The following is a 14,800-nucleotide window of genomic DNA, read 5'->3' as shown; positions in this document are numbered from 1 at the left end:
TATTGCTGCATTTAGCTAGCTTATTTCAAGAATTAATGAGCTCAAGCAAGAAGGAGACAATTTTAAGCAGAGGTTGAAGGGATAAAGAGTCCAGAAATGTGGGATCTGATGGGGTTGGAGAAGCCACCTTGGTTTATCACCTTATACAGTAGGAGATAACCCTGCTGCTCAAAGATTTAATAAGAAGTGTCCATTAAGAATTCTTGGCTCAACACATGAATCTATAGATCATCTGTGCAAAAGATCAGATAAAGTATGTTGCCTTCCAAATAAGTCCATTATTTTATATGGTTTTATACTTTCAAGAGCCATCATCAAAATGGTAACAATTGACACTGGCTCAACAAAGAAGTGAGACCATAAGAATAGGTTTCATAATTATTTCCAGAAAAGAGTCCTGGATGTAGGTTTCCAGCACAAGAAAATAGCTGGATGCAGTTAGGCCAGAAACTCATTGAGTCTTCTAAGAATTTTTTTTTTTTTACTAAAGAAGTCAAATATGTAGCCTTCAAAAAAGTCCCAAGTTCCCAAATTAGTGGGTGCAGAAGCAGGCTATGAAAACTGCAGTGCTTCTGACGAAAGAAATATCTTTAATATTCATACAGACATGGTGAGGAAGAATATACCACAAGAACAAATTTTTTTCAGAGAGAAAGCCAGGACCACAGAGGATAGAGGACAGGAAATTCATTTCAATAAGTAGCAATCAGTTTTAAGCACTGGTAGAGCAGCGAGTCTCTGCAATTTTTGTCCAGTAAAATTTTATTGCTCTGAGCAGTGACTGCGTGGTCATTCTTTTTTTTCTCAAATGAGATATTTTATTGTAAGTTTAAGTAATATATAGTTGGTATTAATGATAGGTAGGAAACTTCTGTGATAGAGAGGACTGTACCCAAAGATCCTGATGTCTGAACTGTATTCCATGCATGAGTGTAACTATGGCTTGTCTTTCTTGGGAAGTGGATAGACATGTTCTAACTTTAAGAAGAAGGGTGTGTAGATTGTAAAAGATACTGCTATCTGTCCTATTAATAATCACTAGCCTTCCTCCAGGGTTTTATCTGGCCTTTGTCAACTAGGTTTAGAATTTCACTACATTTCAGCCAAAGAGATGTGCACAGAAATGAGGCAAACAACCCCACATCCCATCTTTTCAATGGAATGCTGCTTGCCCTTTGCTCTATCTTCTCCCTCTTTTGTTGGAGCTACTAGATTACATTTTTCACTATTGTCACATGATAATGTCTCATTTCTCATGCTCTTCTTGCAATTTTATTGGCAGTCCTCCAAATATTTCCTGGATTCCAAACTCTCTCTTTGTTAAACTGAATTGAGACTTGTAACTAAACCAACCAGTAGAGTATGGTAGAAGTGATGGAATATAAATTCTAAGGCAACTGAAAAAACATAATTCTCTTCCATTTGGCTTTCTTTCTGAGTCAGGATGTTCACCTTTGGAACCTAGCCACTATACTGTGAGGAAGTGCAGACCACATGCAGCCACCATGTATAGCTGCTCCGTTCAATAGCCCTTGCTAAGTTCTCAGAAAATGGTCTGCATCAATTGTTAAGATACATAAATAAATGAGCCACTGTATAGCTCAAGTCTTTCACAAGGCAATGCTAGAATAAAGAAGACAGAAATTTGAACCTGGATGTCCCTGTGGAGCAGAGTTCCCTATCACTTTGTTTTCCCTCATCTTGAACTTTACGAGTGAGAAATAAGTGTTTATCTTATGAAAATAACCGAATTTGGGGATCCCCAAAATAGTGGTAGAAATAAGATTAAAGCTTTTATAGCCTGATTCCTGCTGTCAGAGTTCCGAGAAACAGAACTTTGCCCATATCTTACTTTATACCCCAATGCCTTATGATTATTATTTAATTAATTAGCAATTTTTATTAGAAATTTATTCACTTAGAAAATATGCTTTGACCTCCTATCATAAGCAGAGTCTGGTTCTTGCTGCTGTGTAAAGGATAAGGAAGAAGCTATGCATGATCTCTGTCCTTGTATTACTTTCCTATTGCTGCTATAACAAAATGCCACAAACTTTGTGGCTTAAAACAACACACATTAATTAGGAGAAAATTTAGAGTTCTGGAGGCTGGAGTTTAAAAATCAATGTGTTGGTTGGACTGAATTCCTTCTGGAGGCTTGTGGAGTAATCCATTTCCTTGCCATTTCCAGCTTCTAGGAACTGCTTGAATTCCTTGGCTCACAGTGCCTCACTCCAACCTCTGGTTCTGTTGAAACTTTGTCCGGCCTCCTCCCAACCCCTTCTCCCAACCTGCCACCTCAACCTCTTGTTTCCCTCTTATAAGGACCTTTGTAATTGTGATTACATCACACTCACCTGGGTAATTCAGGAAAATCTCATCATCTCAAGATCCTTAACACAATAATATCTGCAAATTCCCTTTTACCATGCAAGGTAATGTGTTCACAGGTTCCTGGGATTGTAACAGAAACATCTTTAGGAAGCCACTATTCAGTCTCATGTAGGGGCACACAAACATGCATTTTCTTTAGGAATATTGAAAGCATCTTCTTGTGAACTGATGATTTAGAAAATGTATTTCAGATTTGGCCTGACTTTTTTATTAATGTTGTTTTAGTCCATAATCTTCATTAAAAAGGCCCAGTAAGTGATTTTTTGGTTGTATCTTGTAAGATACAAATTTGAGGTAGCCAAAGTAGTTTTCTATTCTTTATCTTTTCCTTTATGAATACCTTTATTTACTACAAATATTAATACTTTGTCTTCCTTAAGACACATAAAATACTGAAATATAGTAGTTTATGCAGAGAAAATGCTAGATAGCTCTTAAATAAAATCTTGTTGTCCATGTACTTTTAAAAAATATTGTGATACTGCAAAATATGTATCTCCTTTTACCAATTTTCTGAAGATAGAAGGTTGTTTAAGAATCATGCTATTCTAGCAAAAGAACACTTAAGGTAGACTTGAATTTTCAGCACAGAGAGAGCACAATAAATAAGAGTGTACTCATCTTGCTTTTTACTGGAAACAAAGCCGTTTTATAGTCTATGTGTATAGAATAATACTCTTGACTCCAAAGAACTTCACTTGTATGTGGAACTCCAACAGAGTCAATAATAAAATCAATAATAATTATAAAGAGAGAACTTGGGCATAGGTGAAGAAGTGATATGATATAATATAGCAATAACAACAAAAACATGTTTTATTGTCAAGATCCAGGATACATCTTTTGACATTTAAAACTAGTAGTGAAATAGATTTCTAGTTGCCATGGGACAGGAGAGGGGGGCTCATAAAACTCCTCTCTCTCTCTCTCTCTCTTTTCCTCTTTCCTCTATTTAATTAATGTAGGTTCGCATTGGCCTCTAATAAGGGAAAGAAGAACAGCAGAAGCAAATGACAAATCTTAGTAGGAGCGCAGACCAGCTAGTTTTACTAGTATCTTGTGGTAGTAATTCAAAGGTAACTGGAAAAATAAAACTGAGCTCATGTCTTGAGTATTTTGTGCTGGTGGGAAATGGAACATTCAAGAATAAAGAAACAAGGTGAAGAATTGGTCAGTGGTAACATTTATTGGGAGGAAATTGACTGAATTTTGGCAATAAACCAACAGAGGAAGTTAACCGAAAGAACAGACTGTCAGTCATCTGTTTCTTTGGCATTATTTACATAGGTCCTTTCCTCCTCTCTTTTTTTGCTGTTTTATCAGGTCCTGCTGTTTTATTAGATCTAGTATTTTCTTAGTTTATGATTGTAACCTGTTATTGCTAATTTTCTTAATTCTATCTTGTTCGCACCCAAAATCATATTTTAGATTTAGTAGAATTATAAAAATGTTAGCTGTTGATGATAGTTATTGACATTATCATTAATATTATTATTAATGGGTCAATTAAACACAAAGATAGTTATCCCGGGGGTTTATGAGGGCAATGAGTCATGTATATGTCCCGTAGAGACAGTATAACATGCTATATCATAAGAGGTAGAAGTCAAATTGTCTCTATTTATAATATATTTCAAGTGGGATAGGAAGGCTTTTCCAAAGGCACAGCAGTATATTTATATTCCAATATGCTTGTCTTAATGAAAAACATTATGGGGTACGAATACTGTTCTTTACATTTGTTGAACTCATATGATAGTGTTTATACCTGTATTTTTCTTTACAAGTGTATTCAGCATATCTCCTTTTAAAGCGCCATTGAAGTCTAAAATGTCCATCTAGACACTTACTATACTTAGCAACAATCCCTGTGAAAATGAATGTGCTTACACATTAAAACCTTTACAACATGATCATTATATAAAGGGGTTTGCAGCATTCAAAATATGTAAAAAGATGAAACTATTTATAATAAAACAAATTAGGTTTAGTATAAAATCAAACAATAAACACAAACGATAATATAAAACTTCTGTACTATCTAGCAGGAATATTTTTCTTGCCATGATTAACTTGAAACTGTCAAGTTCTGTTACCTTGGTCTGTATAAGACTGTAACAGGGCTGTCTTTAACTTTATCTGTAATAAGATACAAAGGTACATATTTCAGAAAATTTTAATCATGCTTTTGTGTGGGTCTAAGATGAAGTCAACAATAATCTTAATGTTTTTAAGGAAATAGTTATTGTGAATATTGGGGAAAAACAAACATACTGTAAAGAAAAGAAATTGTGAGAGCATTAACTATTTTTAAAACAAAATATTTTATATAAATCATACCATCATACTTGTTTACATTTTAATAAATTTTGAGGCTGCTAAAGAGTTGGGAAGTGGTTTGTAAGTTTATCTCTGCTTTTTATAGTTCATCAAATTCTCCAAGTTAAATTCAGTTTTCACTAATCCAATTATCACCATTTATGGAACAGGGTATTCCCTTATTACTGCAGGGTTTTATTATGAAATATATATATTTTTCCTCATAACCTTTAACAGCCAGTTGTCTCTGACAACAAATTCTTATTATATTCTTTGAATTGCTTAAATAAAATGCTAACATATTAGAGAGGGAAAATTAAGTAAAATATAATCTCATTGGAAATGTAAGAAAGTGTAATTTCTCTCAAGTGTTTTTTAAAAATGTCACTCTATTTTAGTTACTATTTGTGGCTAGCAAATATTTGTTAAAATTTATTTGTATCACAATTCCATTTGAGCTTTAAAAATATGATACAGTATGAACTATTTTATTACATTATAAATTTAAAAAAAACTAATATCATCTAATAAAATGAGCAAATAAACTATGAAAGCAAATTCTACCAAAATAAGAAAAGTAATTTGTAACTTTGGATATCCAACTATCAGTGCCTAAAAAATCTGCTAATTTTTTAAAAGGTTGTAAAGATACAACAAAAGGTAGATGTGGCCTATGTCTTTTAAATTATGCATGAGAGAGGACACAATGCCAACTGAGTATTGAAAAACAGTAAGGGATTTAATGTGATCCAATATTAGCTGAAAAGACGAGAAAGTACATTCTTGTATTACACTTCATTTGTTACATACTCTGCACTAAAGCACCTTTGATGGAACTTAATAAAATACATATTTTTAAAAGTTAAGGTTACTTTGATTTACTCACATTATCTATCTTTAAATTCTAGACTTCTTGGTAGTATTGACTAAAAAATAGAGTAATATCCATGAAATTGAAAGAAAATTACTTTCAGTAACCCAAAGCTCAATTTACATCTGTTTCTCCTATAAAGTAATTTCATTCTGGATTGCCTATAACTTGGAACCTACAATATAAAGGAAGCTCTCATAAGACATTTACTTTCTTGTGCAAGTTAATCTGTTTCCATATACAGAAGAAATACATACAGATTAGTTCTAGTACAAAGAGAAGATCAAAATGGCCAGGCACAGAACACGTATGTGAAATTCAAGGTATTAGTCGACAAAGCCTCCAGTGAGATAAAAGGGCTTGACATCAGAAGAATAGCCCATCACTACAGAAAGTTAAATATTCGGAGCTCCAGATTCACATAGGGGAAATAGCATTTCTCTATCCTCATATATGACACAAGAGAGAATGTTACAGCTTGAGTCTTGTCATGCTTACAATTCAAAGATGAATAAACAAACAACACATCCTGAAATCAAGTTAGATGAAGCAAGTATGGCACCTTAAGGATAAGAAGAATTAAACTGAATGTGCACATAATCATACTTCTGAAACTGACTTTGGTCAGAGAGGAAAACTTATAAGGAAGAACTCAAGAAGATGAAAGGTAGCATGGAATCTAAAACACAAGAGATGGAAAGTGTAATCAGAAAAAAGGTAGATATAATTCTGACAAGTAAAAATCCTCTTGCTGAAATAAATTAGGATATTAGATAAAATGTATATAAAACTTTTAAAAAATCCTCTCATGGAAGCCAAGAGGAATATATCTACCATTGTTGATCTTAGCCTTAAAAAAAAAAAAAAAAAAAAAGTCATGCATTATATTTACGTTAAAATAAAATAGGCAGGGTGTTGTGGCTTACACCTGTAATCCCAGCACTTTGGGAGGCGGAGGCTGGCGGATCATCTGAGGTCAGGCGTTTGAGACCAGCCTGGACAACATGGTGAAACCCAGTCTCTTCTAAAAATACAAAAAAATTAGCCAGGTCTAGTAGTGGGCGCTGGTAATCCCAGCTACACGGGAGGCTGAGGCAGGAGAATCACTTGAACCTGGGAGGCAGAGGTTGCAGTGAGCTGACATCGTGCCATTGCACTCCAGCCTGGGCAACAAGAGCGAAACTCCAGCATGGGGAGGGAGGAGGGGGGAAGGATTGCATTGGGAGTTATACCTGATGTAAATGACGAGTTGATGGGTGCTGACGAGTTGGTGGGTGCAGCACACCAACATGGCACAAGTATACATATGTAACAAACCTGCACGTTATGCACATGTACCCTAGAACTTAAAGTATAATAATAAAAAAAATACATAAAATAAAACAAAACAAAGAAAGTTAAGATGTGTCATAGTATACATATATAATCATAATTTTTAAATAAATATATTTTCCAATAATTATAGATTTACAAAAAGTATGCAAACGCACTACAAAGAGTTCTTTTATACTCTTCACCTAGCTTTTCCTAACAATAGGATCTTACCTAATCATGGCCATTCATGAAAACTGAGAAATTAAAATTGATACAGTACTCTTAAGTAAACTATAGCTTATACTTTAATTTCTCCAGCTTTTCATGAATTTCCCTTTTCTGTTTTGAGATCCTATTCACAATGCCATGTCTCATTCAGTGATTATATCTTCTTGATCTCCTATGATCTATGACAGTCTTTCCTATTAATAGTTTCTTATTACATGAACAGTTTTGAAGATAAATGCTCAGGTATTTTGTAGAATGTCCTTTAATTTGAGTTTAATGTTTCCTCATGGTTATACTGAATGTTTGGTCTTCCAGGAAGAATATCACAATGGTGATGTGTCCTTCTCCACATATCATATTGGGAGTAAGTGATGTCAACATGATTTTTCACTAGTAGTGTTAAATTACATCAAGTCAATAAGCTTTTAATAGAAAAATATCTAGGCTAATATTTAACAAATAACAATGCAATCTCTTTCTATTCATGAAGTAACTCAAGTTTAAATAAATAAATACACATATATAAAACTTTGTTTGACTACCTTTTTTTTTTTTTTAAGACAGAATTTTGCTCTTGTCACCCAGATTGGAATGCAGTGGTGCGATTTCAGCTCACTACACCCTCCACCTCCTGGATTTAAGCAATTCTCCTGCCTCAGCCTCCCGAGTAGCTGAGATTACAGGTGCCTGCTGCCATACCCAGCTAGTTTTGCATTTTTAATAGAGATGGGATTTCACCACGTTGACCAGGCTGGTCATGAACACCTGACCTCAGGTGATCCGCCCACCTCGGCCTCCCAAAGCGCTGGAATTACTGACATGAGTCACCGCGTCTGGACTACCTATTTTTTAACTTTATGCCAAAGACAAGACAACGTTGAAAGCCAAATTATAAGCTGTGAATACATGTTACAAAAATGATAGAAGAAACATTAATGTTTTTAACATCTAAAGAACACGCAAGAGGACACACTAGAGGCCAGGAGTTTGAGACTGCAGTGAGCTGTGATTGCACTACTTCACTCCGCTCCAGCCTGGGCGAGAGAGCAAGACCTTCTCTCTAAAAAGCGGAAAAAATAAAAATTAAAAAAAAAAAGAAAACACAAATAATTTAAAAACTAAAAGTTCATTATTCCAACAAGGGTGGGATTTCTGGGAAGATAACCACAGCAAAACCCAGCAAAATGCAGGAATAGAAAGCCAACTGAAAAAATTTTAATTGTCATTATATGTTTTTTAGAGTTTCATGCCACTAAATGCAGAAATATTCAATTCAACCAGAATTTAACATATTTCAGAACTAAAATGGAAATCATATGCGACTGTGATAGTGGAGATAAAGTTTGATTGTCCAGACAACATTGAGAGAGTATGCTGAGGCATTTTTTTTTCTAAGGGTAATTCAGTATTTCTTTATAAATGTACATGTCTTTTTAAATTTTTTATTACATTTTACATTTTTTTCTTACAGTTCATTTCAGCATGAAAAAAAAATCTCATCAAGAATGACCCTGACAATGGTGTTTAAATAGCCACAAGTTGAAGAAACCTTAAATCCTTAATAAGGATCATAAAAAAACTTTATAAAATTTTTGGAATGACATTAAAATGAATTTTTTTTTGTTTTGGCTGAAATAATCCAGTGAAAGTATAGTTATTGGCAGGGAAAACAAATCAAATTGCTAAGTGAAAATAAAAAAACAAATAATTTAATAATATTAGTACTCTGTATTATTATTAGAATAAAGAAAACAGTTATGTGTATAAACAATATATAAACAATGAAGAGAAAAATAAGCTAACATCAGACAAAATGAGATGTTGTGCTTCCCATGACAATGATATATTTAAAAATGTAATATTTCTTATCTTTGAAGAAACACTGAGGTTTTCTGATAGGTTGTTTTTGTGTGGGTAAACATTATTACATCAGATTTTTAGAAATCAATTTTAGTGTATAGCAAGGGCTTTCTATTTATTTCACATCTAGGAATCTCCTTTGAAATAGACCTTTATTGACCATGTTCATGACAGATCAATTATATTAAAGAAAAATGGAAAATTTCTCAATATACTGTCTGACAGTAGCAAAAAGATGAAAGGCAATTAGTATATACACATTTGGAATATGTTTCACTCTCTTTCAAGCTGAAAGAAATAAAGATTGAGTTACTTTAAACAAACATCCCTGAGTCTGAAGATTCATAAGGAAAAGAGGTAAATGGGCACATTAACAGAGGTTTAGCCTGAATTCAAAGGATCTGAAATGGTCAAGGAGGCTGGCCGAATGTATAACACTGACCAAAGGTGTGGAATTTTACAGGGACCACATGAGGCCATTCTGTGGTCTTCTAGAGAGAGGAGAGGGTTAAGGTAGCTGAAATTGCAAGGTTTTCTCACAGAAAGCAGAGCAGGTGAAGTACTTACTTGGGTCTGTTTAGAAGGAAATTGTATGCACCAATTAATATAAATTAGAAAAAGTGTCACTATTAGGGAAATATGCCTGCAATATGATATAAAGCAGAGAAAGAAAAGTCTGTTTCTATTTAGGTCATTGATGTTAGTAATAAAAAATAATTGAAAACATTTATTGAGCATTAATTCCATGCCAAGAAATGTGCCAAATACTTTTATGTAAATTATTTTGCTTATTCTCACATCAACCTCATGAGGCTTATGAAAAGATTATGCCCATTTTACAGATGATGAGACTAAGGCTCATAGATAACTTGTCCAAATTCACACATTAATAAATGGAGGACCCAGGATTTTAACCCAACCAATCTGACTCCAGAATCTTCCCCCTTCACTTAAAAAAGACTGCAGAAAATACTTCCACCAAGATGACAGCAAGCACTCTAGGTGGTGGGTTGATATACTGACTAATTTTAATTTTCTATTTTTCAGTTTTCTAAAATAATGGAAGTTATGTTTATTACAAAAAGAAAGCTATTTTGATTTTTTTTAAAAAAAGAGAATGTCAAACTTCTGGGAAAATATAATATTTATAAAAACCAATGTCTAGATGGCACATTTTACAAAAATTGAGAGTGACCTCATCTAAGTTTTATGGCTTTGGGAAACAAATATGCAGCACCGGCCTTAAGCTTATATTTTTTAAAGTGTTAGGAAATAATAAATATGAATGATTACTAGAAAAATGGACGTGTTAGGCTCAAAATGAATACTATTAGGGTTAATTTATTTTTAGAATAATAAAATGCAATACTTTAAAATTTTTGTGTCATTCAATGTGCTTATATAACTATGCTTTCACATAATTAGAAAAATTATGCATTGCCTCTGTCATTTTTATGATGTTTCTGAAACTCTCATTCTTGAATTTAGGTAATTTTTAAAACTCTTAGTATACCATTAAATTTCAGGAAATTATGTAAAGAAAATAAAGCTAATAGTAACATAATAGGTTAACATAAAAAGCATAAGAATAATTCCTGTAACATAAAACACTATATAAATATGCTTTTTTTTTTTATGCTTTAAGTTCTAGGGTACATGTGCACAACGTGCAGATTTGTTACATATGTATACATGTGCCTTGTTGGTGTGCTGCAACCATTAACTCGTCGTTTACATTAGGTATATCTCCTAATGCTATCCCTCCCCCCTACCCCTTCCCCACAGTAGGACCCGGCGTGTGATGCTCCCCTTCCTGTGTCCAAGTGATCTCATTGTTCAATTCCCACCTATGAGTGAGAGCATGTGGTATTTGGTTTTCTGTTCTTGTGATAGTTTGCTGAGAATGATGGTTTCCAGCTGCATCCATGTCCCTACAAAGGACATGAACTCATCCTTTTTGGCTGCATAGTATTCCATGATGTATATGTGCCACATTTTCTTAATCCAGTCTGTCACTGATGGACATTTGGGTTGATTCCAACTCTTTGCTATTGTGAATAGTGCCACAATAAACATACATGTGCATGTGTCTTTATAGCAGCATGACTTACAATCCTTTGGGTGTATCCCCAGTAATGGGATAGCTGGGTCAAATGGTATTTCTAGTTCTAGATCCTTGAGGAATCGCCATACTGTTTTCCACAATGGTTGAACTAGTTTACAATCCCACCAACAGTGTAAAAGTGTTCCTATTTCTCCACATCCTCTCCAACACCTGTTGTTTCCTGATTTTTTAATGATTGCCTATTGCTTCTCGGCCTTTTGGCTAAGATCAGGTAATATTTTTATAATAATAACAATGATATTAATAAATTATGTCATTACACAATATATTTTAGGTACTTTGTTAATTATTTTCCATATAATGGCTCACTTAATCTTTATAACACTGTTTTAATATATGTTAATAAGCGCATTTTGTTGATGCAAAAATTGAACTACAAGTATTTTAAGTCATTTGCTAAAGTTAACAAATTCACTGCTGTAGTCTGAATGTGTCCCCAAAATTTCATGTATTTATACTTAATCTCCAATGCGATACTTTCAAGAGGAAATTTAAGAGATGATTAGGTCATTAGAACTTCTCTCCCTTGAATGAGTTAAGTCCTTCATGATAAAGACTTCATAGAGCATTTGGCCTTTTGCCTTTTCTGTCTCTTCCACCACATGAAGATACAATGTTTGTCCCCTCTGGAGGACACACGAACAAAATGCCATCTGGGAAGCAGAGAGACAGGGCGCTCATCAGACACTGAACGTGTTAGTGGTTGGACATTGGACTTCCCAGCCTCCAGAACTGTGAGAAACAAATTTCTCTTGTTTATAAATTACCCATCCTGCTGTACTTCGTTACACTGGCAGGAAGGGGCTAAGACAGCCACTAGCTTGTGACAAGAGTCTAATCTCAATTTCTGTGCTTTTAGTTATTATATCGAGAAAGGAAAAAAAAAAAAAAAAAAAAAAGACCCAAACCTTTATCTGAGGAATGAAAGTCTCTTTAAATTATCAGAGAGGTATCACAAATGTGAAAGCAGTCACATCCCACCCTTGAGCTAAGAAATTACCTCTTGAAGGCTCTTCCTGTGTGGGATCTAGACTAATGCTAAGTAGCCATAAAATGCCATACGCCTGTAGTTCAACAAGGTACAGCCAATCACTAATCAGTTTTATTCTGTAAACCAGTAAGAATTCCTAATGAACAATTTTGTAATCACCTCCTCTCCTGATTCATTCTTCGTTCTTTACAAACTTGAGCTTCTCCTTTGTACTCCAGAGCCCTGCTCAAGGAGACCTGGACTTCAAGGCTGCTGAAAGTGTCCCAGGTTGTTGTCCTCAGTCTTGGCCCAAATAAAGTCTCTATATTAATTTTGCCTCAGCTTTTGCGTTTAGGTTGACATTTTAACACTGTTTTTCATATGGTAGGATTTTCTTAAATTTAGCAACAATTAAATAAGCAATTAAATGTAGCTGTATATTCTCTTTTAACTTGGAAAGTCATTCCATCATCTTAGAATAGTTAAAACATCTTTAGTGATATGTATTTCACATTAACTAAGTAAATATGTTGATGAGCACTAAAGTATACTTTTATAATTTAACATGCCGTTTAAAAAATGATGATCCATCTGTTATTTTTAAATGTTAATAACAGTCTAATTTACTTTCATTTCAAAACAGTAATTTCATACAAATACTTAACAAGTCACATGCATCCAGTCTTAATTGTAGAGCGTTAAACTTTTACAGTCTCCCAGTGCCATTTAATTTGCAGGTTTCTTTCCACCACCAATATTCATATCTAAAAAACATGGACAGGCTTTCTTAATTTTCTGGAGTAAATATCCTATCTGACAAAGTTCCAGTTAACATGTACATTTAACACATATAGAAATGAACTAACACACACTGAATTCTGATTTCCGATAACAGAACATAGCATGTATGCTGTGTTATAGCAACAATTAAATGTTGCAATACATTAAATGAAGCAATACAAACAAAACCAGCAGGCACATTATCTTTAGTAGAAAATGTTATGCAAATTTACTGAGAATATTACATAAACCAGGAAATAGTGAAACATGCTCCTCTGAACTCCCTAGTTCCTTATTGGAACCTTTGGAGCTGTCAGATGTGGATAGACTCAGCCACCCTCAGTGAGGATCCACTAGAGAGGAAAAGCTCTCCTCCTGTGATTGTTAAGAGGTTTGTATCCTCCCCACTTCATGCTTGACTATTCTGAAGACTCTGGCTTTGTACCTACCTCCTTTTCAGGCAAAAGTAACAGTGGTGATACAAACAAACAACTCAGTGCATTTCTGAGAATGCACTTTAGAACCTGGTGACATAAAAGCCTGTTTCCTCGGCAAGCCCAGCCTTTAGTTCTGTCATAGTTCTGTCTATCATTCCTTAGTGTCAACGATGAAAATTATTGTGGACTAACCAAGTTGAATGACAGTGAACAGTGTGAATGGCTGGCTCTTCCCCAAATCATGTGAACATGTCCTCACATTACTTAACTTTCAAAGCTTTGAATGGTCTTCAAGGTGAATCCAGAACGAAGTGAACTGCTCTAATGCAATTTTAAGTTCAGTAAAATATAGGGAAATAATCTATGAAATGAAACTTCTCTCTCCTATCTGCTTTAATAAAAAATGTTAGAAATAAGTTATTTGTGGTTTCTGCATTAAAAACATTATATTTATACCGTGGAATATATGTTGTTCCTTAACTGCTCACACCATAAATTTATAAGATATATATGAAACTCTTCAAATTAAATTCTCAAATTTATTTTAACCCTCACCAATAACTAGTAATTTTCCATTTCCTTTCTTAAACTTTCCAAACTGCTTATCATTGCATTGGCACCAGGGCCAAAATATATGTAAATAACTCTCCAGGGGAAATCCTTAGATTCAGAAGCATTGTGGATTATGATACCTATAACCTTAAAGTTTCTTTGTCTTGCAAAGTGCCTTTGTCCTTTTTCAGTAAATTAATAGTAGGGTGCAGCTGGATGCTTCTGGAGGTTCTATCTCAAATGATAGCCTGGGATGCCACTGGGAATACTTTAACTAACTAGATCTTGAATTCCTTCCCATGATGAATATTGAAACATTTTAACTTTCAAGTCCCTGAGTGAACCTTGTCTGATTTTGTTTCTGATATGTTTCCATTTTGAATATCTAGCCTAATGACCAGCAATAACTCAGTGAAACCATCTAAAGATTTCTGGAGCTTTTTCTTTGCCCAGCTCCCTCCTTTCTGGAATTGTGATCCATAGGCAGAAAATTTGGGCTATTGTACAGCTAAACCTGTTTATTTGTTTATTCCTTTTCTCCCTAAGATTATAGTTTTGTGCTGTTTTGTTCCCAATGTTTAGCAAACAATCATTTCATTTATTTTGCCCAGTTTTCAAGTTGTTTAAGGTCAGAGGTCAAGTCTGATCTTTGTTATTTCATTATGGCCTGATGAGGAATTCCTGCCTTCTTTGCTTAGTTACTATTTTATCTCACCTTTTACAACCTGGCGTACCAAAACTCTTAAGGAGACTCTTCCTTCTCTTCTCCACGTATGTCACCCACTTTCATAATGCTGGTTAAGGTTGACCTTGTTTACCCCTTGAATCAAGTACTTGTGAAATGATAGATGATTATATCCCAATTTTTAATCATATTTTCTATCTTAATGCTTTAATTCATCTAACTATATCTAATTATAATCTTTTACCTTTTGATCTCTTAATAATCA

This window comes from Macaca thibetana, chromosome 6 (genome assembly GCF_024542745.1).
Source record: "Macaca thibetana thibetana isolate TM-01 chromosome 6, ASM2454274v1, whole genome shotgun sequence".
NCBI classification, from domain to species: Eukaryota; Metazoa; Chordata; class Mammalia; order Primates; family Cercopithecidae; genus Macaca; species Macaca thibetana.
Note: the sequence above shows the minus strand (reverse complement) of the source record.